The sequence below is a fragment of the Neomonachus schauinslandi genome, chromosome 3, assembly GCF_002201575.2.
Source record: "Neomonachus schauinslandi chromosome 3, ASM220157v2, whole genome shotgun sequence".
Classification (NCBI taxonomy): Eukaryota; Metazoa; Chordata; class Mammalia; order Carnivora; family Phocidae; genus Neomonachus; species Neomonachus schauinslandi.
In genome coordinates, this window is record NC_058405.1 from 51,292,716 (window position 1) to 51,316,593 (window position 23,878).

General features: G+C 47.0%; 1 non-coding gene across 1 annotated transcript; it reads right to left on the bottom strand.

Annotated features, from left to right (window-relative positions):
• Positions 1-20,781: 20,781 nt before the first annotated feature.
• TRNAE-UUC lies at positions 20,782-20,854 on the bottom strand. Its single transcript has one exon. It is a non-coding gene; the product is annotated as a tRNA-Glu (tRNA).
• Positions 20,855-23,878: the final 3,024 nt, after the last annotated feature.

A 23,878-nucleotide genomic window follows, 5' to 3' on the forward strand; every position in this document is an offset into this window, starting at 1 on the left:
AGGCTAAACTGTTTAGCATTTTCATTTTAAAATGTGATACTTAAATTGTCTTTTTAAAGTTTCGTTGTAAAAGGTGATAGTTAAACTGTCTTCTTTCAGCCCTAACATCAACACCTCCCCTGCTCCCGCCCTGATAATAGGCTCTGGGATTGTGCTAGAATTGCATTTCTCCTCTCCTCTTCTCCCAGTTGGGGACAGAAATGAAGACTTGCTCAAGACTCTGAGATTCTTTTCAGTTCCAATTCAGTCATGCTCAGCCCCTAGAAGAGATTCTGACCTGATTGTAACAGCCTTGGTTTATAATGAGATGGGTCTTAACTGTAGCCTACTCTAAGTGGAGAATATGTTTCTTGGAAAACAAGATTAGAATTCACCCCTAATTTGAAAAATACATGATACGGGATCAATAGGTCTGGCAGAGCTAGACAGAAAGGCTGGATTTAAATCCTCAGTGCCGGGGTACCTGGGTGGCTCAGTCGTTAAGCGTCTGCCTTCAGCTCAGGTCATGATCCCAGGGTCCTGGGATCGAGTCCCGCATCAGGCTCCCTGCTCTGCAGGAAGCCTGCTTCTCCCTCTCCCACTCCCACTGCTTGTGTTCCCTCTCTCTCTGTGTCTCGGTCAAATAAATAAATAAAATCTTTAAAAAAAAAAAATCCCTCAGTGCCATCCCACCCCCACCCCTTCTCCCCGCCACCCTCCTCTACTCTTCCCTTCTTCCCTCCCATCTCCCCTCACCAGTCCCTAGTTCCTAGAGTAATGACAAAGAGGTGTCTTTTCCAGAACTCCCAACAAGGTGTTCCCTTCCCCCATGGAATCATGGCACTCTTTCCACTTGGCTTCCCAGGAAGCAACAGAGAAGGCACTTATTTCCTTCACAGGATGTGACAGGGTTCAATACATAATGAACAAAATGTCATAATAGCTTGATAAAGGCACTTTGTAAAACACATGGAACAAGTAATTAAAAAAAAAAAAAACCTCTAAATGAAGATTCAATTCCAAAGGGAAGAATGCCTTTGGGTTTTTTGACAAAGCAAAATATTCCAAAATTCAATTGTTTAATAGGGCTTTCCCCGGCAGCACTGGCACATATTAATTCTCATTTCAAGGCAGCATGTTTATTTTAGTTCCAACCTACTTTCAATGGTAGGTAATTAGGGAAACTAAAAGTGCATATCTTATTGCTTAATTTAGAGTCTACCACTGTGTTTCTAGCCCTTTCTTGGGATGTGTTTTAATGATTCAGAACGATGAAAGATTTTTATTCAACTTTAACTGCTTGAGAAAGGCAGTGAATAAAAGTCAGGTTATAGATTCTGATTTTTAAAAGAAACCTCGTCCTATTATTTTAAACCCCAGCTTTTGACCACACAAGCTAAGCTCTTGTGTAATAAATTCCACCAGAAGTTTTCAGAGCGCCCGACATCCCTGCTCCAGGCATTTCTCTGAAGTATGGACACTTCACAAGATTCCCACCGGTGTCACCAGGAAAAATTATCTTGGGTGGCCACCACGGAAGCCGCAAGTGTCTATGGAGTATCCTTTTATCTAAAGAGAGGTAAGAAGCCACACCGGGAACAAGAACAATTGTATAGCATCACAAACTCCCCATGCTGCCAGGGACTTGGAGCAGTACCACCCAACAGAAGCACAATGTCAGGGGGTGGCTCAGGTGGTTAAGCCACTGCCTTCGGCTCAGGGCATGATCCCGGGGTCCTGGGATTGAGTCCCACATCGGGCTCCCTGCTCTGCGGGGAGCCTGCTTCTCCCTCTGCCTGCCACTCCCCCTGCTTGTGCTCTCTCTCGGACAAATAAATAAATAAAATCTTAAGAAGAAAAAGAAAAAAGAAATACAATGTCAGCCCCAATGTAATGTAATTTTGCATTCTGTAGTGGCCACATTTTTATTAAAGTATACAATACAGTATTATTAAACTGTCATCTTATCATTGGAAGTTTGTACCCTTTGACCAACATCTCCCCATTTCCTCCACTCGCCAGCCCCTGGCAACCACCACTGTACTGTATCTATAAGGTCCGCTATTTTTTTTTTTTTAGATTCCACGCATTAGCAACACCGCACAGCACTTTCTCTGTCTGGCTTATTTCACTTAGCATAATGCCCTCCAGGTTCATCCACGGAGACACACATGGCACCACTTCTTTCTTTTTTATGGCTGAATAATATTCAATTTTATGTATATACCACATCTTCTGTGTCCACTCGCCTGTCCACAAATACTTAGTTTCCATACCGTGGCTACTGTGAATAACACTATAATGAACATAGGGTGCAGATACCTCTTCAAGATACTGATTTTGTTTCCTTCAGATATATACCCTTAGCTAAAATTAATTCAGTTCCTCAGTTGCACTAAGCACACTTCTAGTACTCAGGGACCACATGTGGCTGGCTACTATGTCAGACAGCACACCCCTAGAGATCTTATAATCCAGGGCCACACAGTGCAGGAATCCTGACCCAGGGGCCACCAGATCCTGAACCCCCCCCACAACGAGACCACTCCTCCTCCCACTAAGTGGCCCAGCCAAGTGTCAGCTCAGGTGGTTAGAAAGCCCCTCCTTCATAAGTGTTGAGCTAAAAACTGCCGCCCTGTCATTTCCATCTCCAGATCCTAGCTCTGCTTTCCAGAAAGTCTGTGCCCTCCCTGGGGGGTGATCAGAACAGCCCACACAGGCCCCAGAGGCCAGACAAGCCCAGCTGGGGTCTCCTGAGGTCTCCTCGCTATAGAGCCCGTCTGTCTGCCAGAGGGCACCACATCCATTCAAGAGGAATCGGGCTTTTTGAGAAAGCTTTTTTCCCCACCCCTGGCCCCTTGATCAGGACAAAGGGGAGGGTGGACAAGAAGAGCAGTTAATAACGGCTTTTCCCTGAGGCAAAGCAGCTCTGCTCTTTCTTGGCTCACGCCATAAAATGCCGCAGCAAAGCAGTGACCCTAAATGCTGCAGAAAAAGAGCCCACATAAAACTGAACACTTGGTACCTGGCACTGGGAGATTTTTCAGAGAAAGCACTTTTGGAGGAAAGATGAGCAGAGTAGAGAAAAGCAGTTAAACTTTAATACATATGTAAATATTAGTTTTGTGTAAATGGGGGGTCATACGATCAATGCCGTTATCACGAATGCTGTACCCCACCCCATATCAGTATCAGCAGCTCCCCATTCTCACACCCCCACCCCATAACACATTTTAAGAATACAGCATGTGTCCTAGATTTTCCTCGCTACTTATATAATCCAGTACAGTCCTTCATATACATACAGACAGACTTTGAATGGCTTGTCATGGTGTGTTCTACAAAACTGAGATCTAATACACACTTTCCTGCACCTTGCTTTTCTCACCAAACTCCCTTTGAGCTATACAGAAAAAACAGCCCTGCCTAGGTCTTACACTAAGCCCAGATCTACCCCCCGCTTGGTGGGCTGGATGGTGTGCACCTCCCAGACATTTTCTCTCTCTCTCTCTCTCTCTCTCTCTCTCTCACACACACACACACACACACACACACACACACACACACACGCTCTGGGGCTCTCCTCAGTCCCAGCAGCCAAAGAAGGACTGGCTCCCCTGGCAAAGCAAAGCTGAGATCACAAGGACGCCCTGGGCCTCGAAGCGGTTGGAGGTGATTCTGCAGGTGTCAGCCTGGCTGCCTGGGCAAACTGGGGAGAAGGAGGACAGTCTTCTCTCCTGCGTCCCAGGCACCCCATACTTTCACCTTCAGTGCCTTCACCTTCAGTGTTCTGTGTTGCCAACATGCACACACCTTCTTTCCACCCCCAAGGTCGGGGAGCATCTAGGAAGTTGAAATGCACACCAATAATTGGAAACCGGACAGGTTTGCTGGTGTGAATAGAGTTCTTTACACCAGGTGTACCAACTTGAAAGACGCAATCATGCAGCGGATCCAAGGAGGAGCACTCATCTGTCTTGGGAAGTGTTCAGTCACTACCCATTACTTTGCTCACTTCCCTTCTCCCATCCCTGCCCTCCACCCCAGACGCAGACAGCAGTGATGCCCCCCAAAGGACCCAGATCTGTCCTTTAGCACCACTTGTCCCGAGGGGTGGAGCGGGAAACATGTTCCCCAAAATGTTTCATGCGTCAGTGCCTATCATACCCCTAGAAATCATGGGGCAATGTTTCCTTCATCCATTTTTAATTGCTGCAGATTATAATGACATTCTTTGCAAAATAAATACTTAACCACCTTCCCTTAGATTTTTCAGGCCCAAGGAGGACAGAGATGTAAAGCTTTCAGTTAATAGCTTATTCTGGTGTCATTTCTTTTATTTCCTTTCGGCTGGTTATTTATGGTTTAAATTTTTTGCACCCTGGTGCTTGGCCTGCTTTCCTCGGGAGGATAATTAAGAAAAAGAATTTAGATGTTCAGGCATTTTTTACCATTGGGCTGGAGGCAGATGACTTTAGGAGGAGAAAGGGGCAAACACCATTGCAATCACCACCAAAACCCCAAAATAAAATCACTGACTTCTCTAAAATGTAGTAAGGTGTTATTCTTGGCATTTGGGATGGCACAACCTATTACTCTAACACTCAGCAGATTATGTTAGGCAAATAGCTAAGTGACAGGATGCGTGTGTATGCAGACAAATTACCATGGAGCTCATCTGTGACCAAAGGTCCTGTAATTGAAATGGGATCAAGATTCTCCAAAGTGCACATGCCCTACAGCTGACCTGATCTCATTACACATCTGTGGGCCTGGGAGACCAAATGGATCAAGAACGGGAGCCAAAATCAAAATGGAAAGTATGCTGCTCCTGCCACGTAAAGAAGCTAGTGCTTAATTAGACAGGGGCCATGAATCGCAGCCTTCAAAATAAAACAGAGGAGGCAAAAATAATAAAACTTTCTCCATGAGTGACTCCTCCTCCCCTTGAAGCCAATGATAATGAAACTGACAAATATACCTTGGAGGCCGGCTTCAAGAATCAAATCGATTTATTTAATAATTTAGGAATCACTTCCAGCCATCTCTCCCATTAAAATCTGAGGGGCCATTGTATTCTCTGTTTCCTCGGTTCCTTTCCCTTCCCTTAGTTATGCCTCACTGGCTTTAATAAATAAGTAATACAGAGGGGAAAAAAACACTTATCTGGAGTGCCTCGCCTTCGCCTTCACCCTGCAGGGCTCTCTGATTCTTTTCTACCTGGAAATAAATGGAGTCGAGAACAATCTTCTCTCCCGTCAAGGCTGGGGCAGCAGGGTTGGACCCCTAAGTGTGGTCAAGGCAGCCCGGGAGCCCAGAGCACTGCTCGAACCCAAAGAAGAAGTGCAGGATAAATAACACATTGAGACAAGCTCAGAGAGGCAAGGGCTCATTCCAGAGGCAGAGCGTGTGCACGCAGGCGACTTTCCAGCTAGTAAATGGCAAGAAACCACAGCGACTAGTAGGGGAATTCCAAAAGCATCAAAGCAAACTGTGATCATTTGTAGTTTATTGCTCAAAAGCAAGGGCTGCTGAACCCAGCCTCGGTTAGATTTCCCCATGATGCTTTGAAGAAAATGGGAAAGAGACTGCTAATATACAGTAGGTCTCCGAAAGCAAACTTGCTGAACTCAGCAACAGTTCCTCCTACTCTCCCCATCTGGGTAGGCATGCCTCCCCCACCACCTACCCCCCCACCTTGGGGACCCAGGAGCCCACAAAACCGGTACACACCTGGAGCGTGAAGACCTTGCTCCCTGCAGAGCCACCCCAATGATGATGGCTCAGGAGGTACAAGTGGCCACCGACACGGCTGGCTCCATCTACCACCAACGTGACTAACCTCCAGGTCAAAACCCAAGCCATTGGCACAACCAACATCTGCTTCCCAGCCTCTGCCTGAGCCCCCACAAGTCACCCTGGAGGGCCCCTCTTCCTACGCCAGCCATTTCTACTATTTACAGGTCTCTCTCCAACCCTTTGCAGGCTTACTCCCAATTGGAAAGCCTGCCCCTCTACACTTCTACCCTGTCTCCAGCTAAACTAACTCATTTTTGCCCTAGAAGATGGCTGAGGCAGGAACCACCACCACTCAGAACTTCCCCACACCACTGCTCCCACAGCATTGAGAACATATATTTCTTGCCACTAATCATCTGATAATGTAACTATTTACATTGCATCTTGGTTGTATCCCCATACTTAGCATATGTGTGCACACACGGGTGGTGCTTTAGAAACAGTGCGTTGCCTATGTGTTGAGGAAAGCTGAGCTGGCTTGCTGCCAGGAGTCTGTGCCAGTCTGTGTAACTTGTGCTTCCCAGATTTTTCCGCTGGGGGAAAGAGAAGGGAAGAGGGGACTGAAGTGCTTTGTCTCCCCTGGAAACCAGCAGCCGAGTCTTCCGCCCCCCCCCACCCAGCAGCCGATGCGAAGGCAATTTATCCCGGCCAGAAAAGCATGGGCAGCAAGCCACAGAGCTGCTTCTCTCCATCCACAAATTAATGATCATTCCCGGTGTTAATTCCATAAATAATTCATGAAGTCAAATATAAGGTATCTCTAAGCCCCCACCAACCATACTGTGCAGCCTCACTCACAGTAGAAATTTAAACACAAACCTGGAAGCCTAACTTCAGTTTGTGGGAAGTTCTGATATGGCTAAACGCATGTTAAATTTAGCCAAATGCTCTTTATTACATAAATATTCATTGAGCACCCTGTTTGAGCCAGGCGTGGTGCAGGCCGAGACTCAATAAAGGGCACAGTCTCTGCCATAATGGACTCAGTCTCTCCCCTACAGTCAACGAGAAGAAACAAGGAAACATCAAAGAGTGTTAGCACTCGACAGACGATACGGGGAGGTCGAAGAGCATGGAGGTTAAGTCTCTGTTCTCTGGAGTCCAGCAGACCTGGCTTTTAACCCCAATTCCTGGCCATGTGACCTGGAGCCAATTCATCTCTCCCTAGGCCTCAGTCTCCTCATCTGTTAAGTGGGTATGATGACAATGACAGTATTTACCTCACAGGGTTGGCCTACAGAAAGAAAGCAAGGCATTAAAATGACGAAGATTATGATATATAACACACTTGGGGGAATCAGAGAAGGCTTTTTGGAAAAGCTGAGTTCCAAAGGATGTATGGGAGAGGGGATGGGAGATATGGAGAAAGACTGGCTACATAATTCCCAAAGCCCAGTGCAAAATAAAGATGCAGGTCCCCTTCTTCAAGAAGTATCGAGACTTTCAAGACAGGGACAACAGAGCTTTAAAGCAAGCACAGGGTCCCTACAAGCCGAGGCTGCCGCGCTACTCCACAGCCCGTGAAGCCAACCCTAGGAGAAGGCGTGTTCCCCACAACCACACATGTGACGCATACCTGGACTGCGGGGGTGACGGCTGCGGCTTACCCCAGCCTCAGTTATTTTAAGCCTCAGTGTGAATGGGAGATGCTTCTGACTGAACTACACGCGCTCTGGCTGATGCATCGACACTTGTGCACACGTGTGAATGACATCACTGTGCCCTGCACTCCCCCAATCCGGTCTACAAGTGGGAGAATGCACGAGGCCATCTTCCCAGGTCCCTTACCTGGCCTGGGATTCCTGAAAGAAATCACTGGGAATCCCGGGGTCTGAGATTCAGGTGTCCTGGGTACCAGCCCTAGGCCCTCACTCAAGGCAAGTCACCTCACATCGCTGGACACCAGTTCCTCACCTGTAAAGCTGCAGGGAGTAGACTCATTAATCTCTAGGATCCCTTTGGAAAGAATATTCTGCATTTCTGTGCAATAGCAGCAGGAGGAAGAAAATAAAGGTCTGCAAAGCCAGAGTCAAGTAATAATTTTAAAACAAGCTATATACCTGCTGACTTTTTAATATACCATTTCTGGTCTGGAAAAAAAACTATATTATGCAAAATAAAATGCTGTTGAAAACTCCCATAATGTCCCCATATGCATTTCATTTAGCTGGTGTGGTGTGTATCATTCCATTAAAGGCTTTCTGTAATAGGGGTTCCAAAGCCCAATCCCTGGTAACAATCTATTTAGACCACTCGGCGTGGGGGGCACATATTTCCTATACATCACTGGCTGGTTTTATTGCTTAGAATATTTGCATAAAGTCAAACAATTACCCCCCCAAGAGATGGATCATTTGCTCCTGCTTCACCTGAAGTGGCCATCCTTCAAACCCCCTTCTTGGGATCATCTCTCTGACTCACAGTTGAAAACCATCCATGGAACAACGTGCCCCAGGAACTCGGGCAGCCTCCAAAGGCAGCCAGGATCCAGGGCCTTCTCCTCTGGAAACTCTTCTCAGCAACTGGATATCTTAACATTGGTTCTCAAACTAGAGCCTACATGGCAATTACCTGGAGGGCCTGTTAAACGTGATTGCTAGACACAGCTCCCAGAGTTTCTGATTCAGGTCGGGGGGGGGGGGGGGGGGGGGGGGGGGGGGGCGGCTCACACTTGCAATGCTAACAAATTCGCAGTGATGCTGCTGCTGCTGGTCCCAGAACCAGGCTTGGAGAACCATTCTATTTGAGAGAAACAGTAGCAAGTTCCTTGTCCACTCATAAGATGGACAATTTCGAAAATGTGATCAGATGAAAGCTCACCTCTGCATAATGAATGGAGGGCAAAAAGGCCAGAAATTCTCTGAGGCTGGGCTTACCCTCAAGGGGGTGTCAGTGTCTTCCCACTAGGTTTCAACCTCCACAGGGACAGATGCGTATTTTCCTGGGCGTCGTTCATTCCTGGATATTGGGTGGGGGGGTGGGGGGCAGTGCCCACTGGGAAGAAAGTGCTCACAGGAAGTGTTCGGTCTACGCTGGGAGGAGGCCCCACTCTCAGCCTCAAGTAGAAACACTTTCCTGAGGTTCCACCATTCCCTAAATCCTGAGCAAGCAGCATCAGGATCGCCTGAGGGCTCGTTAGAAATGCACAATCTTGGACCCCACCCCAGATCTCCTGAACCAGATCTGTATGTTCAATGAGATTCCCAGCGATGTGTATGCACAGCATGGTTTGAGAAGCACTTTCCTACACAACATGGAGATGGGGAGAAACACCTCTGGCAAAAGGAGACAGGTTTTCCAAGAGTGCAGCTCCTTTTCACGTGAACTTGAGCCTGGCTGGAGTCTAACTCGCAGAGAAGGAGGTGGAAGGGAGAGGACATGCACATAGAGTAACACCCATCTCTGTCTCGTGGTCCAGACCTAGGACGGCCTGGTATGTCTGTCATGTCCAGGCCTGAAGAGGGGTTGCACACTCAGGTGCCAGGAGGGTAACATGTGATCAAGGCATGAATCAGGTGATGCCTTTGACCTACTGGAGAGGACACTCCTTCTTGAGGCTTGCAGCTCTGGAACTTGGAAAACACCGTGCTAGCCAAACGGAAGTGTTCGCAGGCTGGGCTCCATCTGCAGGCTGCCAGTTTCTGACCCCTGTCCTACAGCATTGGCTAAAATGTCCTGGCAACTTCCTACACTCCAGGCATGTTATCATTATTTCCATTCGACACTTGAGAAAACTCAGGCAAAGGCAAAGGCAGTAACTTGCCCTCCAATTATGCAGCTAATCAGGAGCGGAGCTGGGATTTGGATCGGGCAGTGTGGTCAGAGGGCCGCACAATAAAGCCTCCTGTACCCAGGACCATGCCTGTGGGTAGGGAGTGGCATCTATCCTGAAGGTAGGTAGAAGCAGATTCTCCTAGAAGAAACCAGAACTTAACTTGTCAGGTGCTCTTAGGACAAATCTATCATTTATTATCTAAAATGGGATGTTTTTGAGAATAAAAAATGGCATTCTTATTCACTATGCTGGACAACAGGTGTAAAGGCAGAGAGTCCTGTGGAGGGCTCCTCACAGGGCTCTCTGATGGGACTGAGGCTTAGACACGGTCTCTGCCACTCTGAGGACAGACAGGAGCTAAACGGGGAGACAGCAGGAGCTGAGAGTGAGGATGAGTAAGCCATGCCTTGGAACCAGATCACCTAGTTGGTGGTGCTGGGTTTTTTCTCCATTTCTGCCTGCTTTTTTGTTTTGTTTTGTTTAGATTTTATTTATTTATTTGAGAGAGAAAGCACGAGCCAGGGGAAGGGCAAAAGGAGAGAGAGAATCTTAAGCCAACTGCATGCTGGGCGTGGAGCCCAAGGCAGGGCTCAATCTCACGACCCTGAGATCATGACCTGAGCTGAAACCAAGAGTCAGAGACTTAACCAACTGAACCACCCAGGCCCCCCCTCCTATTTTTCTATTACTCACAAAATCCCATAAAGACTTGTGAAATGCACCCCGCCTCCTTCATCCCGTCCCCTCTAGTTAGGTAAACTAAGCAAGAGGACAGAGTCCAGTCTTCCCCTTCTGCCCAGGGGAGACTCCTCTCACTGTTATCATCCTTGGAGGGTCTGGTCTTACAGGGTAAACTTTATCTAAAATTACAATTCCCCCTCATGCCTCTACAGCAAGGCCCTCATCCAGGAATCTGACTCTAGACTCAAGCAAATAAATACCTTGATCATTTTCAAAAGAGATATCCATGTCATTGTGCCCTCGCCACAACAGGGAAAGAGGTTACACTATCCCCATGTCATATACAAGGCTCAGACAAGAGCAGTGAAAGCGACCAATGCTGAAATGGAAGCAATCAAACCTCATGAAAAGCAGGACTGATTGGGTCTCTTAACCGAGAATAATTACCAGCTCCTTTTTTTTTTGTTCTTTTTTTAGGCACTCCCACAGTGACCACTGGGTGGTTCCTCTTGAGTAAATAAAATGAGTGAGGAAGCATTTTTGTTTTGTATGGAACTGGCCTGAGGCAGCAGGTCCACACAAGGGAGCAGTGCCTGGGTGGTGCCTAGTTCTGGTGCATCTTTCTTCTTTCTGCAGCTGCGAGCAGATGTCCTTCCCACGGCAGCGCCAGCCATCCAGATGGCACGGAGAGCCTAATTGCCATTGTTAGCACTGATGGTGCATTCCAAAAGAGGAGAGAAAATCAGCCAGGAGAGAAAATATCTCTTCTCTCTGAGGAGCCACCTACTGCCTGTGTTTAATACAGATAAGCATCCCACTATGCCACTCTGCCATCTGTGTCTGAGGGAAAGGTCTAGAAGCCCCTTCTTGCTTCGGGAACCATACGGAAGCCATTAAGAAGGGTGCCCTTGCCACTCATTGGCCAAACACTGATAAAAGACATTAGCCTCAAAAACTAAGAAGTCTGACAAGACCAAGTATTGGCAAATATGTGGAGGATCAGTATCTCTCATACTTCGCTGAGGAGCCTGCAAATCGGAAGACCCTCTTTGGAAACCTGTCCACTATCTAGTAAAGTTGAAAATATCCACTACCTGGGGCGCCTGGGTGGCTCAGTCGGTTAAGCGTCTGCCTTCGGCTCAGGTCGTGATCCCTGGGTCCTGGGATCGAGCCCCGCGTCGGGCTCCCTGCTCAGCGGGAAGCCTGCTTCTCCCTCTCCCACTCCCTCTGCTTTTGTTCCCTCTCTCGCTGTCTCTCTCTGTCATATAAATAAATAAAATCTTTAACAAAAAAAAGAAAATATCCACTTCCTGGGGCGCCTGGGTGGTTCAGTCGTTAAGCGTCTGTCTTCGGCTCAGGTCGTGATCCCAGGGTCCTGGGATCGAGCCCCACATCAAGCCCCGCATCAAGCCCCGCATGGGGCTCCCTGCTCTGCGGGAAGCCTGCTTCTCCCTCTCCCACTCCCTCTGCTTGTGTTCCCTCTCTCGCTGTGTCTCTCTCTGTCAAATAAATAAATAAAATCTTTAAAAAAAAAAAGAAAGAAAATATCCACTTCCTGTGACTTTGCAATTACACTCTGGACCCTGTGGAAATGCACACCTAGGCGTGCCAGGATACACAGACTAGAATGTTCATAGTAGTGTCGTTCACAATTACCACAAACTCGAAACAACCCAAATGTCCATCAGCAGTAGAACAGATGAATAAGTTATGGTAAAGGCAATCAATACCATTGCTATTGTTATTATACAGCACTGAAAATGAGTAAACATAATCTTGAGCAAAAAAAAAAATGCAAAAGACAGAAGAATATACATAGTATGATTCCATTTATATAATGTTCAAAATCATCAAAATACCAGAAACATCCAACACTACCCCCTATTGCTTTGGGATGCATTTGCGCGTGGTAAACGTTAACATAAAGCAAGGAAAGTATTACCGGATGTTAGTATAGCGGGGAAGGAAGGAATTATGATGGGGTGGGAAGGGTTGGGGGGTTGTATGTAAGATACCGGCAATATCCTAACTCTTGACCTGAGAAAGGTAGCTACACGAGTGTTTGCTTCTGTAAATGTACGCCTTGTGCATTTTTCTGTTGCTATGTGATACTTCATACCCACACACAAAAAAAAGTGTTAAAAGAGAAAAGAAAAAAAATCTCCCCAGGCCTGATAGCAGCTGCCCCCTACCGGCACCCAAGGAAAGTGCAGGTTCGGATGGCGCCTGTTTGGTGAGCCGGAGGAGGGGAGAGGGATGAAAGGCCCAGGAGAGGTGCCGCCTCAGAAAAGCTGTACCCATTTCCTTTTTGGAATTTTTTAGAGTTTTATTCATGAGTTGTCAACCATTTTGTTTAGCAAATCGGTTTATCCCAATGACCTCTGCGGAGGTGGCAGATGGCGCTAAAGGAACGCCCCCCCAAACGCAGCCCAGGTCGGTTTGCTCACCCTTTGCTCTGGTATGGGCCTCGGTTCCCAGGGCTCAAAGAGTGAAAGAGCGGGAGAGGGAGGGGAGGCGCGAGGGGCAGGCTATGTGGGCAGCAGGCGGGGTCTGTGGGGAGGGATCTAACCATGGGCTTCACAACAAACTGCAGCCCCAGAACTGAGCTTTATCCTTTGCTGGGGAGAGCCTTGCAGATGCGTGCAAATATCAAAGCCTGGGGACCCCAAGCCGCTAAATATAATCATTAGGGCAAGAGCCAGGGGTGTGCAGAGGGAAAAAAAAACATGGAGAGCATGAGTTTGTATGAAAATCCAGTGAGGAACTAGATGACAGTAAGGATGAACAGCCAAGAGGCTAGAACTCTCCGCTCCCTGTTGTTGTCAATAGCCCCATCTGGTCCCTCCCCTGCAGGAGAGAGAGTTTACAAAGCAGGGCCCCTTCTAGGCCCTGACAGTTCCTCTGTAAAGGAAAAGCCAGAGCAGACGTTTTCAGGGGCTTCAGTCCTGGAGTGGGATGGGCAGGATGAGCCAGAGACAATGAGATGTAGTTCTATTCTTTAACACTGGGGAAATGGCATAATGAGACCATTCATTCATCAGGTTAAAACGTGATTTTCCTCTGTGTCTAATGTTAGTGACAACCCAATTTAATAAAACAGAAAACTTATAAGAGTCCTTGGGTCTGTGCTCTAAAATGACGTTTTGAGCTTGCACCTTTTTAAATCTGAAGATGTTTAGATTCCCAGACAATCTAACAAAGGCCTCCCCCATTTCCTGAAAGACTACATCAAGGACTTTTGAAGCTGTTTCTAATTTGTTGCCTTGAAAATGTTGCCCCTAAGTATAATAACGTTCCAAAGCTCAAGGTTTCAGGAAGCTGTTCTGATCCAAGAATGGCTATAAGAAATAGATTAAATATAACTCTCCACTTATTCACCAGATATTTATTAAGTGCTGTCTAGATGCCAAGCCTGGGGCTGGCCACTGTGGCTAATGCTGGATGGAGCTTCTGTCTGGTGGGGAAGGAGGGTGACACAGGGTGATATGATGGGGTGCTGCACGCTGTGATTCAGGAAGCGGGGGACACTGTGGGAGCAGGCTCTGTGGTCCGGGGAGGCTACCCAGAGAGATGCCATACAAACTGAGCAGTGGAGGATAAGCAGAATTCGGCCAGGTAAATGACACAGGAGAGCAGTGTTTGGGGTAGAGGGAACAGTACATGCAAAGACCTGCAGGTAGGCAAAAGATGGTGTGCTCAAGGTGCAAAGCCAGGAACTGGGGAGTGGAGAGAAATGAGGCCCTAGAAGCAGGAGGCACTGGGTCATCAGAGGGCCTTTGGGGGCCTCAAAGGCCCTCTGAAATAGTCAAACTCTGTTCTAAGTGCATGGGGGGATGTGAGCAGATTGCTAGATTAGAAAGATTCACTGGGGGGCCCCTGAGTGGCTCAGTCGGTTAAGCGGCTGCCTTCGGCTCAGGTCATGATCCCAGGGTCCTGGGATCAAGCCCCGCATCGGGCTCCCTGCTCAGCAGGAAGCCTGCTTCTCCCTCTCCCACTCCCCCTACTTGTGTTCCCTCTCTCGCTGTCTCTCTCTGTCAAATAAATAAATAAAATCTTTAAAAAAAAAAAAAAAGAAAGAAAGATTCATCGGCTGCTGTGCAGAGCATGCATTCGAGGAAAGCAGGACAAGCATCAGGGAGACAAGTGGCGAAGATGTTTCTGTATCCAGATGTAAGCTGCTGATGAGCTCAAGCAGGAAGTGAAGGTGGCGTGGAGATATGTGGGCGGGCTCGAGGGAGAACCGACGGTTCTTGGGACACTGAAAGGGAAGACCCTATGCCTGTTCTGTAACTTTACTTCACTACCTTAGCGAAAGGATATGCTTCAGAATACAAAGCATTCATTTCTAATACAAGTAATCAATCATTTCCTTTCAAATGTGATTGTGTGCCTACTAGGTTAGGCATGAACCAATGTTAGTGAACTCAGCAATGCCAATAAGATGCTCAGCAAGCATGCGATTATGGCTCCATCCTCGCCTAAAGGACAAGGGCTCTGGGGTCAGACTGATCTGGCTCCAAATTCTGACTCTACTTGCTCTCCCTGTGGCCAGAGACCAGTCATTTAGGATCTCTAAACTCATTCTCTTATTTGTAAAGTGGGAGAACTATGCCTGCCTTGTAGCTTTGTCGGGAAAATTAAACTGGGTAACGCTTGTAGAGTCTAGCACAGTGTCGGGCACAAAAGGTCTGTCCGTGAATGCCGGCTACTGTTATTACTGGTGGTGGTGGTGGTGGAGGTGAACCTTTGGGTATTGCTTCCATCGTTCAAGTCTATAAATCCTGTTTTAGGTTAGCTGGTGAATCCTGTGCAGATGTGTGAATGCTGTTCCCTGTTTTTTCCTGTGGTTGCTAGGCGGGTGAAAGTCAACAGTGCTGTCCCCAGTGCCCAGCTGACAATGTAGCACATTTCAAAGAGACACTGATTGATCAGACACTTACAGGCAAGGAGACACGGTGAGATGCCACCAGCATCAGTACGGTCACCTGAACATGATGGTGACAATGATATCTTTGAAATAGAGGTAACTCTTGCCTCTCAGATCCCATACCCAAGAAGATACAGAAGTGGGTCTGAACAGCTTCACTGAGTCAGCCCGAGGCTGTGCACCGACGGTTACAAGACTGAGAACACAGCCCAGCCTGCACAGAATGCTCCACACATGGCCCTCGAAACACTCTCCAAGAACACTGAGCGCTGAGAGCTGCCCCAAACGCTGTTGCCTAGGCAGCAGAGCATCCAATGATGGACTGTGGAACAGGAAACAGGAAAACAGATCAAGAAAAGTGGCATGACCTTTGGGAGACTGAAAAGGAGAACGAGGCCAGAGCTGCATTTGGCTCCACACTAAACCAACGCTTTATAGACCAGGAGTTGGGTCTGACTTTCTTCTTGGCTTCACTATCTGCTGCTTTAATTTTTTTTTTTTAACTTTGCCAACAACAGGTCAAAACAGATCATCCTCAAATGCTCCAACATTGAAGCAAATCAATCTGCAGCTTAGCCCCATGGGGCTGAAACTGTATGGAGGAGGGATATAATAATAGCAATGTAGGAGAAAAATATTTTGAGATTTTAACCAAGGTTCTCATGCCTCGCAACACCCTCATTCCCTCTACCAACCCCTCTCTCCCCAGGCAAACATTTCCGAATCCAGCTCTTAGTGCCTCAGGAAAGGGATGGCACAGCAGAAATGCTGAGAGAAAGAAAAAGTCTATTCTTGATTGGGGAGTTTTAAATTTGAAACTCACAGCTGAGGTTAAGGCAAAGACTTTCGCATTCCAAAAGCTTAGGAGAAAACTATTGTCCTAAGGGGTTCATATAGAAAATGTGTGCAGGCAAAGGGGAACTGAAGGTCACTAGGCACTGGGGTGTACCCCACCACGCCCCCAGGCAAGCACTGGTGGGAAGGGCACCATAAAGATCCCACCGTGATTCTACAGATTTAAGAGCTTTCCAGGAGAAGCCAACCGGCTGGTAAGGCGGTGGCCTGGGATGGCTGGGTGGGAATTGTAGGCAGCCGGGCCTGAAGGAGCCTTTCAGCGCTCCCAGCATGACACAGGGGACAACCAGATCTTCCAGGTGTTCAAGAAAAGAGCAAAAATAACCAAGTAAAAGACAGATCTGGAAAGGCCCTGCAGGTCGGAGGAGAAAATATGGCCTCCATATTTGCTGACAGAAGCCCAGAAGGCTGATGGGCAAGAGAGGACCATGACCAGTGACCAGATCTCCTCCCCAAGGATTCGGGTGGGCTGAGACCCTGAAATGACTGAGGTTAAAACTTCCATTATCTGGGGTGCCTGGGTGGCTCAGTCTGTTAAGCGCCTGCCTTCGGCTCAGGTCATGATCCTGGGGTCCTAGGATCGAGCCCCGTGTCAGGCTCCCTGCTCCGCGGGAAGTCTGCTTCTCCCTCTCCCACTCCCCCTGCTTGTGTTCCCTCTCTCACTGTGTCTCTGTCAAATAAATAAAATCTTTAAAAAAAAAAAAACTTCCATTATCTAGCAATTTGAATGAAGAAAAAAGGAAGGAAAAAAAAAAAAGGAAAAGAGTGGAGGGGAATTGAGGGGAGGGGAGGGGATTGAAGGGGAGTGGAGAAATTAAGTTGAGGTATAAAAAACCCAAAAACTTCATTTTACATTTTTGCACACTTGTGTGACATCACTATCATTATTAGTGAGTTAATACTACTCTTTTCTTTGTAAATCACCTACTACGTGCCAGTCATTGAGGGCAGCACATTGTACCAGGCATTGTCTAAAAATTTCCCTGCTTATTCCTCCAAATGATGCTCTGAGGGGGCGTATTATTCTCTCACTTTTACAAATAAGAACACCAAAGCAGAGATTTGAGTATTTAACCCAAAATGTCAGATCCAGGATTTTATCCAGGTCTTTCTCTCCACTGGGGCACAGTTGAGTGGCTTTTGCAGGAGAAAGGAACCTGGAGCAACCATAAGCTGCAGGGGTGGGCAAAGGAGGTGCGGAAATTTACTCTCACACAGGGAGGCATTCCTGGCAAGACATCCACCCTGCACTCACATCAATGGGCTGCCTTCCCCGTGGGCCAGCAGCCGGGGGCACCACATCAGTGAAACATGCGCTCTTCCCGCATCCTTAACTCCTCGAGACCGTCTGCCCCTAAACACTCATACATGCTAAGCCCGGTCTGGGAGGGGTTGGCCCTGCAAGCCTCCTGACGACTCCCCACAAGGGCCCCCGGCTCAGGCACCAGCAAGAACAGACCCAACAGGAGTTTTAAGAGACCTCACAAATCCCTGTTCGATATGCATTTAGGGATGATTTATCACTTGCTCATTGGGCTGATGGCTTCCTGTGCTCTTTGATTTGGGGCCTCTCATCCTGCCTAGTGAACTGATGATGGCAAGGCAGCAGCGCCCTGATGGGGGGGGTGGGGGGGAGGAGCTATTGCAAACTTGTGAATAAATAATCTTTTAAGTAACAGATTTGAGCTAAAAGGAGAGGTTTGCCCTAAATGGAGTCATTTCCATACAGTCGTGGGCTTCTGTAGTGCACGTCCTCGCCACACAAAGAGGCGTATTCCAATTAGGAGGCAGTGGTTCTCACACTGGGATATCTGAGGGCCATGTGAAAGTTGCAATTCAGACTGCGTGTATTCAATGCTTAATTGTCACTATATCTAACAGTAAATCCCTTATCTTCCAAATTAAATCCTCCCTTCTAAATCCTAAAACCAATATCTTAAATCCTTTTTATTTTTTTTTTCCATTTGCCACCCCTCAAAATCCATATTATGTTGATTCTTCTTCCTGGGTAATCCCCAGAAGTGTCCATTCCCTGCTCCCTAGTTAAACCTTGCATTCAAGTGCAAATCTCTCCCTCTAAGTGGCAGTCTGGTCTCTTCTGGGAGTCTCTCCCTGGTCTCCTGTTCTGCCTTGACTTTTCCGGAGGGCCTGCTTTACCTTTCGCTAGGACTACCAAAGCCCAAATAAGCAACCTGTTTCTCAAAAAAGCCAAAGACAAAGAGTTCGCCATGTGCTTCTTCTGAATCAAATTCCCTATCGTGACTCCCCTTTAAAACTACTCTACCCCCCTGGTAAGCGCTGTGAATTGTGCAAGACTGTTGAATCTCAGATCTGTACCTCTGAAACAAATAATGCAATATATGTTAAGAAAAAAAAAGAAGAAGAAGAAGAAGAAGGTAGCAGGAGGGGAAGAATGAAGCGGGGGAAATCGGAGGGGTAGACGAACCATGAGAGACGATGGACTTTGAAAAACAAACAGGGTTCTAGAGGGGAGGGGGGTGGGAGGATGGGTTAGCCTGGTGGTGGGTACTGAGGAGGGCACGTTCTGCATGGAGCACTGGGTGTTATGCACAAACAATGAATCATGGAACACTTCATCTAAAACTAATGATGTAATGTACAGGGATTAACATAAGAATAAAAATTTAAAAAAAAACTACTCTACCCCCTCCTGCCTCAGACTGGACTGTGGATGCACTGCTGGTAAATGAGATACATCATCCTCCATGATACATAGAGCCCAATAATACCAGAAGCATGTATTGAGCTCCTGCTCTACGCCACACTGGGCATGAGGCCAGGGCTGATGATGAATTGTCCATAACTCTTCAGCTTCATGCGCACACAAACACTCACACACCCAGTAAGCCCAGTCAGGGAGGGGGTTAGGCCTACACGCCTCCAGGCAACCCCGCTACACGCCTGCCTTCTGAATACATAGTCTGAACTGCAACCTTCAGATGGCCCTCAAATACACCGGTGTGAGAAAAACCACCTCCTAACTGGAATTCCCCTCTTTGTGAGGAGAGGATGTAAATTACAGAAGGCAATAGCAGTTTACAGATGATTCTGTTAAGGGATATAAAAATAAAAATAATCAAATGCAAGCTCACTTTAATGTACAGAATATGGGAATGTTCACAACAGCACGTAAATACTAACCCAGCTCTCGGCTCAGGAAGATAATCTTTCTCACCCTCTTGACTTCCATTTGGGTATTTCCTCCGGGTGAAATGTAATTGACAGATCACTTACCCAGTTCTCCACTGGACAATGAGTGAGCTCCTTTAGAGCAGAAACTGTTTAATTTGCTGTCGAGTCCCCAGTCTCCGGCACAATGCTTTATAACCTGCAAACAAGTATGTGCTCAATGCATCTTTCTTGAATGACCGAATAAACAAGTGGCATGCCAATGGAACAAACTAGACGGGTCAGGAGAGCCTTCACAGGGAAGGGAAGGCCTGAGTTCTGCAAAGGTTTGCAGGCATTTGTAAAATGCACATAAGCCAATGCACTGGAGCACTGGGTGGGTCAGGGGCCGAGAACCAGACTGGACAGGCAGGGGGAGCCAGGCTGTGAAGGGCCTCCTACGCTGAGGAGGTTGGACATAATCCTGTGCAATGAGACAGAATCTTGGTGCTCTCTCTTCCCGGACTCCTCCAACCTTCTTAAGTTACCTCTCTCCTCTGACAAACATATCAACATGTGACAGCATTTCATTAAGGAGAAGAGAAGGGAATGGAAATAAAAGTTCCCAAGATCGATACGCAACAACAAAAACACAAACAACCCAACTTGAAAAGTGGGCCAAGGACTCAAATAGCCATTTTTCCAAAGAAGACAAACAAATGGCCAATAAACACATGAAATGGCTCAACAGCACTCATCATTAGGGAATTGCAAAGCAAAATCACAATGAGATAACATTTCATACCCATTAGGATGGCCACTATAAAGATAATAATAGGGCACCTGGGTGGCTCAGTTGGTTAAGCGACTGCCTTCGGCTCAGGTCATGATCCTGGAGTCCCTGGATCGAGTCCCGCATCGGGCTCCCTGCTCGGCAGGGAGTCTGCTTCTCCCTCTGACCCTCCTCCCTCTCATGCTCTCTGTCTCTCTCTCATTGTCTCTCTCGCAAATAAATAAAATCTTAAAAAAAAAAAAAAAATTTAAAAAAAAAGATGTACTTAAAAAAAAAAAGATAATAATAACAAGTACTGGCAAGCATGTGGAGAGACTGGAACACTTGCACATTGTCGGTGACAATATGTAATGCTATAGCCATTGTGGAAAACACTGTGGTGGATCCTTAAATATGTGCACATAACACTGACATATGATCCAACAATCCTACGTCTGGGTATATACTCAAAAGAACTGAAAGCAGGGACGTGAGCAGATATTTGTACCCCCATCCTCTTAGCAGCATTATTCACAAAAGCCAAAAAGTGGCAACCCAAATGTCCATCAACAAATGAATGGAGAAACGAAATGTGCCGTATATATATACAATGGAATATTATGTACCCCAAAAAGGAAGGAAATTCTGGGACATGCTTACAACATGGATGAACCTTGAAATACTATGCTAAGTGAAATAAGCCGGCAAAAGGACAATTATTACATGATTACAGGAGGTACCTAAAACAGTCAAATTCATAGAGACAGAATCTAAAACAGAGGCTATGAGGGGCTGGGGGAAAGAAGGATTGGGGATGTTTTGGGGGTTTTTTTGGTTTTTTTGTTTTTTTTAAGTAATCTCTACTATCCAATGTGGGGCTTGAACTCACAACCCTGAGATTGAAAGTCACATGCTCTACCAACTGAGCCAGCCAGGCACCCCAAAATGGGAAGTTAATTTTAATGGGTACAGAATTTCAATATGAGCTAATGAAAAAGTTCTGGAGATGGATAGTGGGGATGGTTGCACAACAATGTGAACATATTTAATGCTACTGAAATATGCACTTACAATGATTAAAGTGGTAGATTTTATGGCATGTATATTTTGCCACAATAAAAAAAATTAAAATTACAAAGTTCCCGAGGACCTGATTTCCTTTGACACAGTGAATTCAAGTGACTGGGGGCATCCTATGGCTGCCAAATCCTCTCATTTCTCCCCCAGATGTAACATTGGTACCTGCTATTTTGGGTACTCCCTCTGTTATCCACTAAACCCCTTCACCTCTTGCAAACTCTTACTGAATGTGTATCTTTCATGACACATTTCAGTCATCTCCCAGCTGTGAAAGCCTTTCCCAGAGTTCACCAGGCTCTGAGAGGAAAACACAGCATCTCTCACAGTTCGGTTGACCCAGGTTCCCACTAAAGTTTTTAACTAAATTATGGCATCTGCCTAAGATGACAAGTCTTTGACGCTGGGTGTTTTGAATACACAAAAAAACTGTCAGCACCCCACACATAAGAAGTGTGGTTTCCCTGCCTACAGATGGGCAGGGGGCTGTGGTGAATGTTTTGAGCAAAGCCTTGTACCAGTTTGTGAGAGAAAGAAAATGTCTGCCTCTTGCCCTCAAGAAGCAGCATGTCTGACCAGTCCTCTGAGAGGTTAGTAAGAGCAAGAGCCAAGATGGCGGGAGGGGCAGGCAGGAAGGCAGACAGATACCCTCAGGGACCTTGGCATAGCACTTCCGGTTCTTTATATGGAATATCAGTCAGTCATAGGTAATCATTTGAAATATTAACAGTATTTCCAATAGCCATACTTTCTGTCACCCAAGGTAAATGAGAATTCTACTTTTGCTTACTCGGGGAAGACCTGATACAGAAGAAAATGAGAGCAATAGTTTGAGAAAAAAGGTTTTAAGTTTCAAAAGTCTAGGACTTGGGGCAAAAACAAAAGATTTGGAATAAAATATGATCAGTCAGGGGCGCCTGGGTGGCTCAGTTGGTTAGCGACTGCCTTCAGCTCAGGTCATGATCCTGGAGTCCTGGGATCAAGTCCGCATCGGGCTCCCTGCTCAGTGGGGAATCTGCTTCTCTCTCTGACCCTCCTCCCTCTCATGCTCTCTGTCTCTCATTCTCTCTCTCTCAAATAAATAAATAAAATCTTAAAAAAAAAAAAAAATATGATCAGTCAGAGCCAGTTTCTCCTGTTCTACAAAGTCAGATAGGTTTACCCCACCTGAGGAAAGGGAAAAAAAGGGCCGGAAGTTGAGCACCTCTGCACCCCTGAGAAGGTCTCTGTCCCCCGGCCCCGCCTAAATCAATGCACACCAGACATCCCAAGAGAGCCCAGAGCCCTTCCTGCTGCCCAAAGATCTAGGAAGATCACTGAGTCCCCACAGCCTGCAGAGGACAGGAGCGAGACAAGAAACATGCCATGTGGTGTGAAGGTAGAAGGTCTTGGACAGCTTTGAGTTTCCTTTGGCCCCAAAGTAAGGGGAGCAATACTCACACTCGAGTTATCAGGGTGGGTGGAGAGACACTAAGAGAGAACAAAACTGGGAAAGGATATAGTTGGGACAGAGTTCCCAGGAGTGATCCAGCTGGACAAATGGCACCACATTCGCATGACGACATCCTAGCAAGTATGTGGGCAGATGACAACCCAGAACCATGTGCTCCCTCCCACTCCTGTGACATGACAAAAAGCCACTTTACCTGCCAGCCCAAACTTAGACCCACTCCCAGAAAGGGAGAGGAGACTCTGAACTAATTCAGATTAAGTTTCTACCTCCTGGTCCAATAGGGATTCAAATCAGAAAATCTGCAGAGTCCCAATGTTCATAGCAGCAATGTCCACAACAGCCAAACTGTGGAAGGAGCTGAGATGCCCTTCAACAGATGAATGGATAAAGAAGATATGGTTCATATATACAATGGAATATTACTCAGCCACCAGAAGGGATGAATACCCAACATTTGCATCGACATGGATGGAACTGGAGGGGATTATGCTAAGTGAAGTAAGTCAAGCAGCAAAAGACCATTATCACATGGTTTCACTCATATGTGGAACATAAAGAATAGCATGGAGGACCATAGGGGAAGGGAGGGAAAACTGAAGGGGAAAAATTCAGAGAGGGAGATGAACCATGAGAGACTCTGGACTCTGGGAAACAAACCGAGGGTTACGGAAGGGAGGGGGGTGTGGGGACGGGGTAGCCGGGTGATGGGTATTAAGGAGGGCACGTGTTGTCATGAGCACTGGGTGTTGTACGCAACTAAAGAATCATTGAACACTTCATCAAAAACTACTGATGTATTTCTAGGGGCGCCTGGGTGGCTCAGTCGTTAAGCGTCTGCCTTTGGCTCAGGTCATGATCCCAGGGTTCTGGGATCGAGCCCCGCATCGGGCTCCCTGCTCGGCGGGAAGCCTGCTTTTCCCTCTCACACTCCCCCTGCTTGTGTTCCCTCTCTGGCTATCTCTCTCTCTCTGTCAAATAAATAAAATCTTTACAAAAAAAAAAAAAAACTACTAATGTATTTCTATATGTTGGCTAACTGAACAAAGTAAAAAATTTTTAAAAAAAAGAAAAAGAAAATCTGCAGAGGTGCCTGGGTGGCTCAGTCGGTTGAGCATCTGATTCTTGATTTCCGCTCAGGTCATGATCTCAGTCAGGCTTCCCGTTCATGGGGAGTCTGCTTCTCTCTCTCTGCCTTTCCCTCTGCCCCTCCCCCCACTCATGGGCACACATGCTCTCTCGCTCTCTAATATAAATAAATCTTTAAGACAAAAGAAAAAAGGGGTGCCTGGGTGGCTCAGTCGTTAAGCGTCTGCCTTCAGCTCGGGTCGTGATCCCAGGGTTCTGGGATCGAACCCCTCATCCGGCTCCCTGCTCGGCAGGAGGCCTGATTCTCCCTCTCCCACTCCCTCCCCCTCTGCTTGTGTTCCCTCT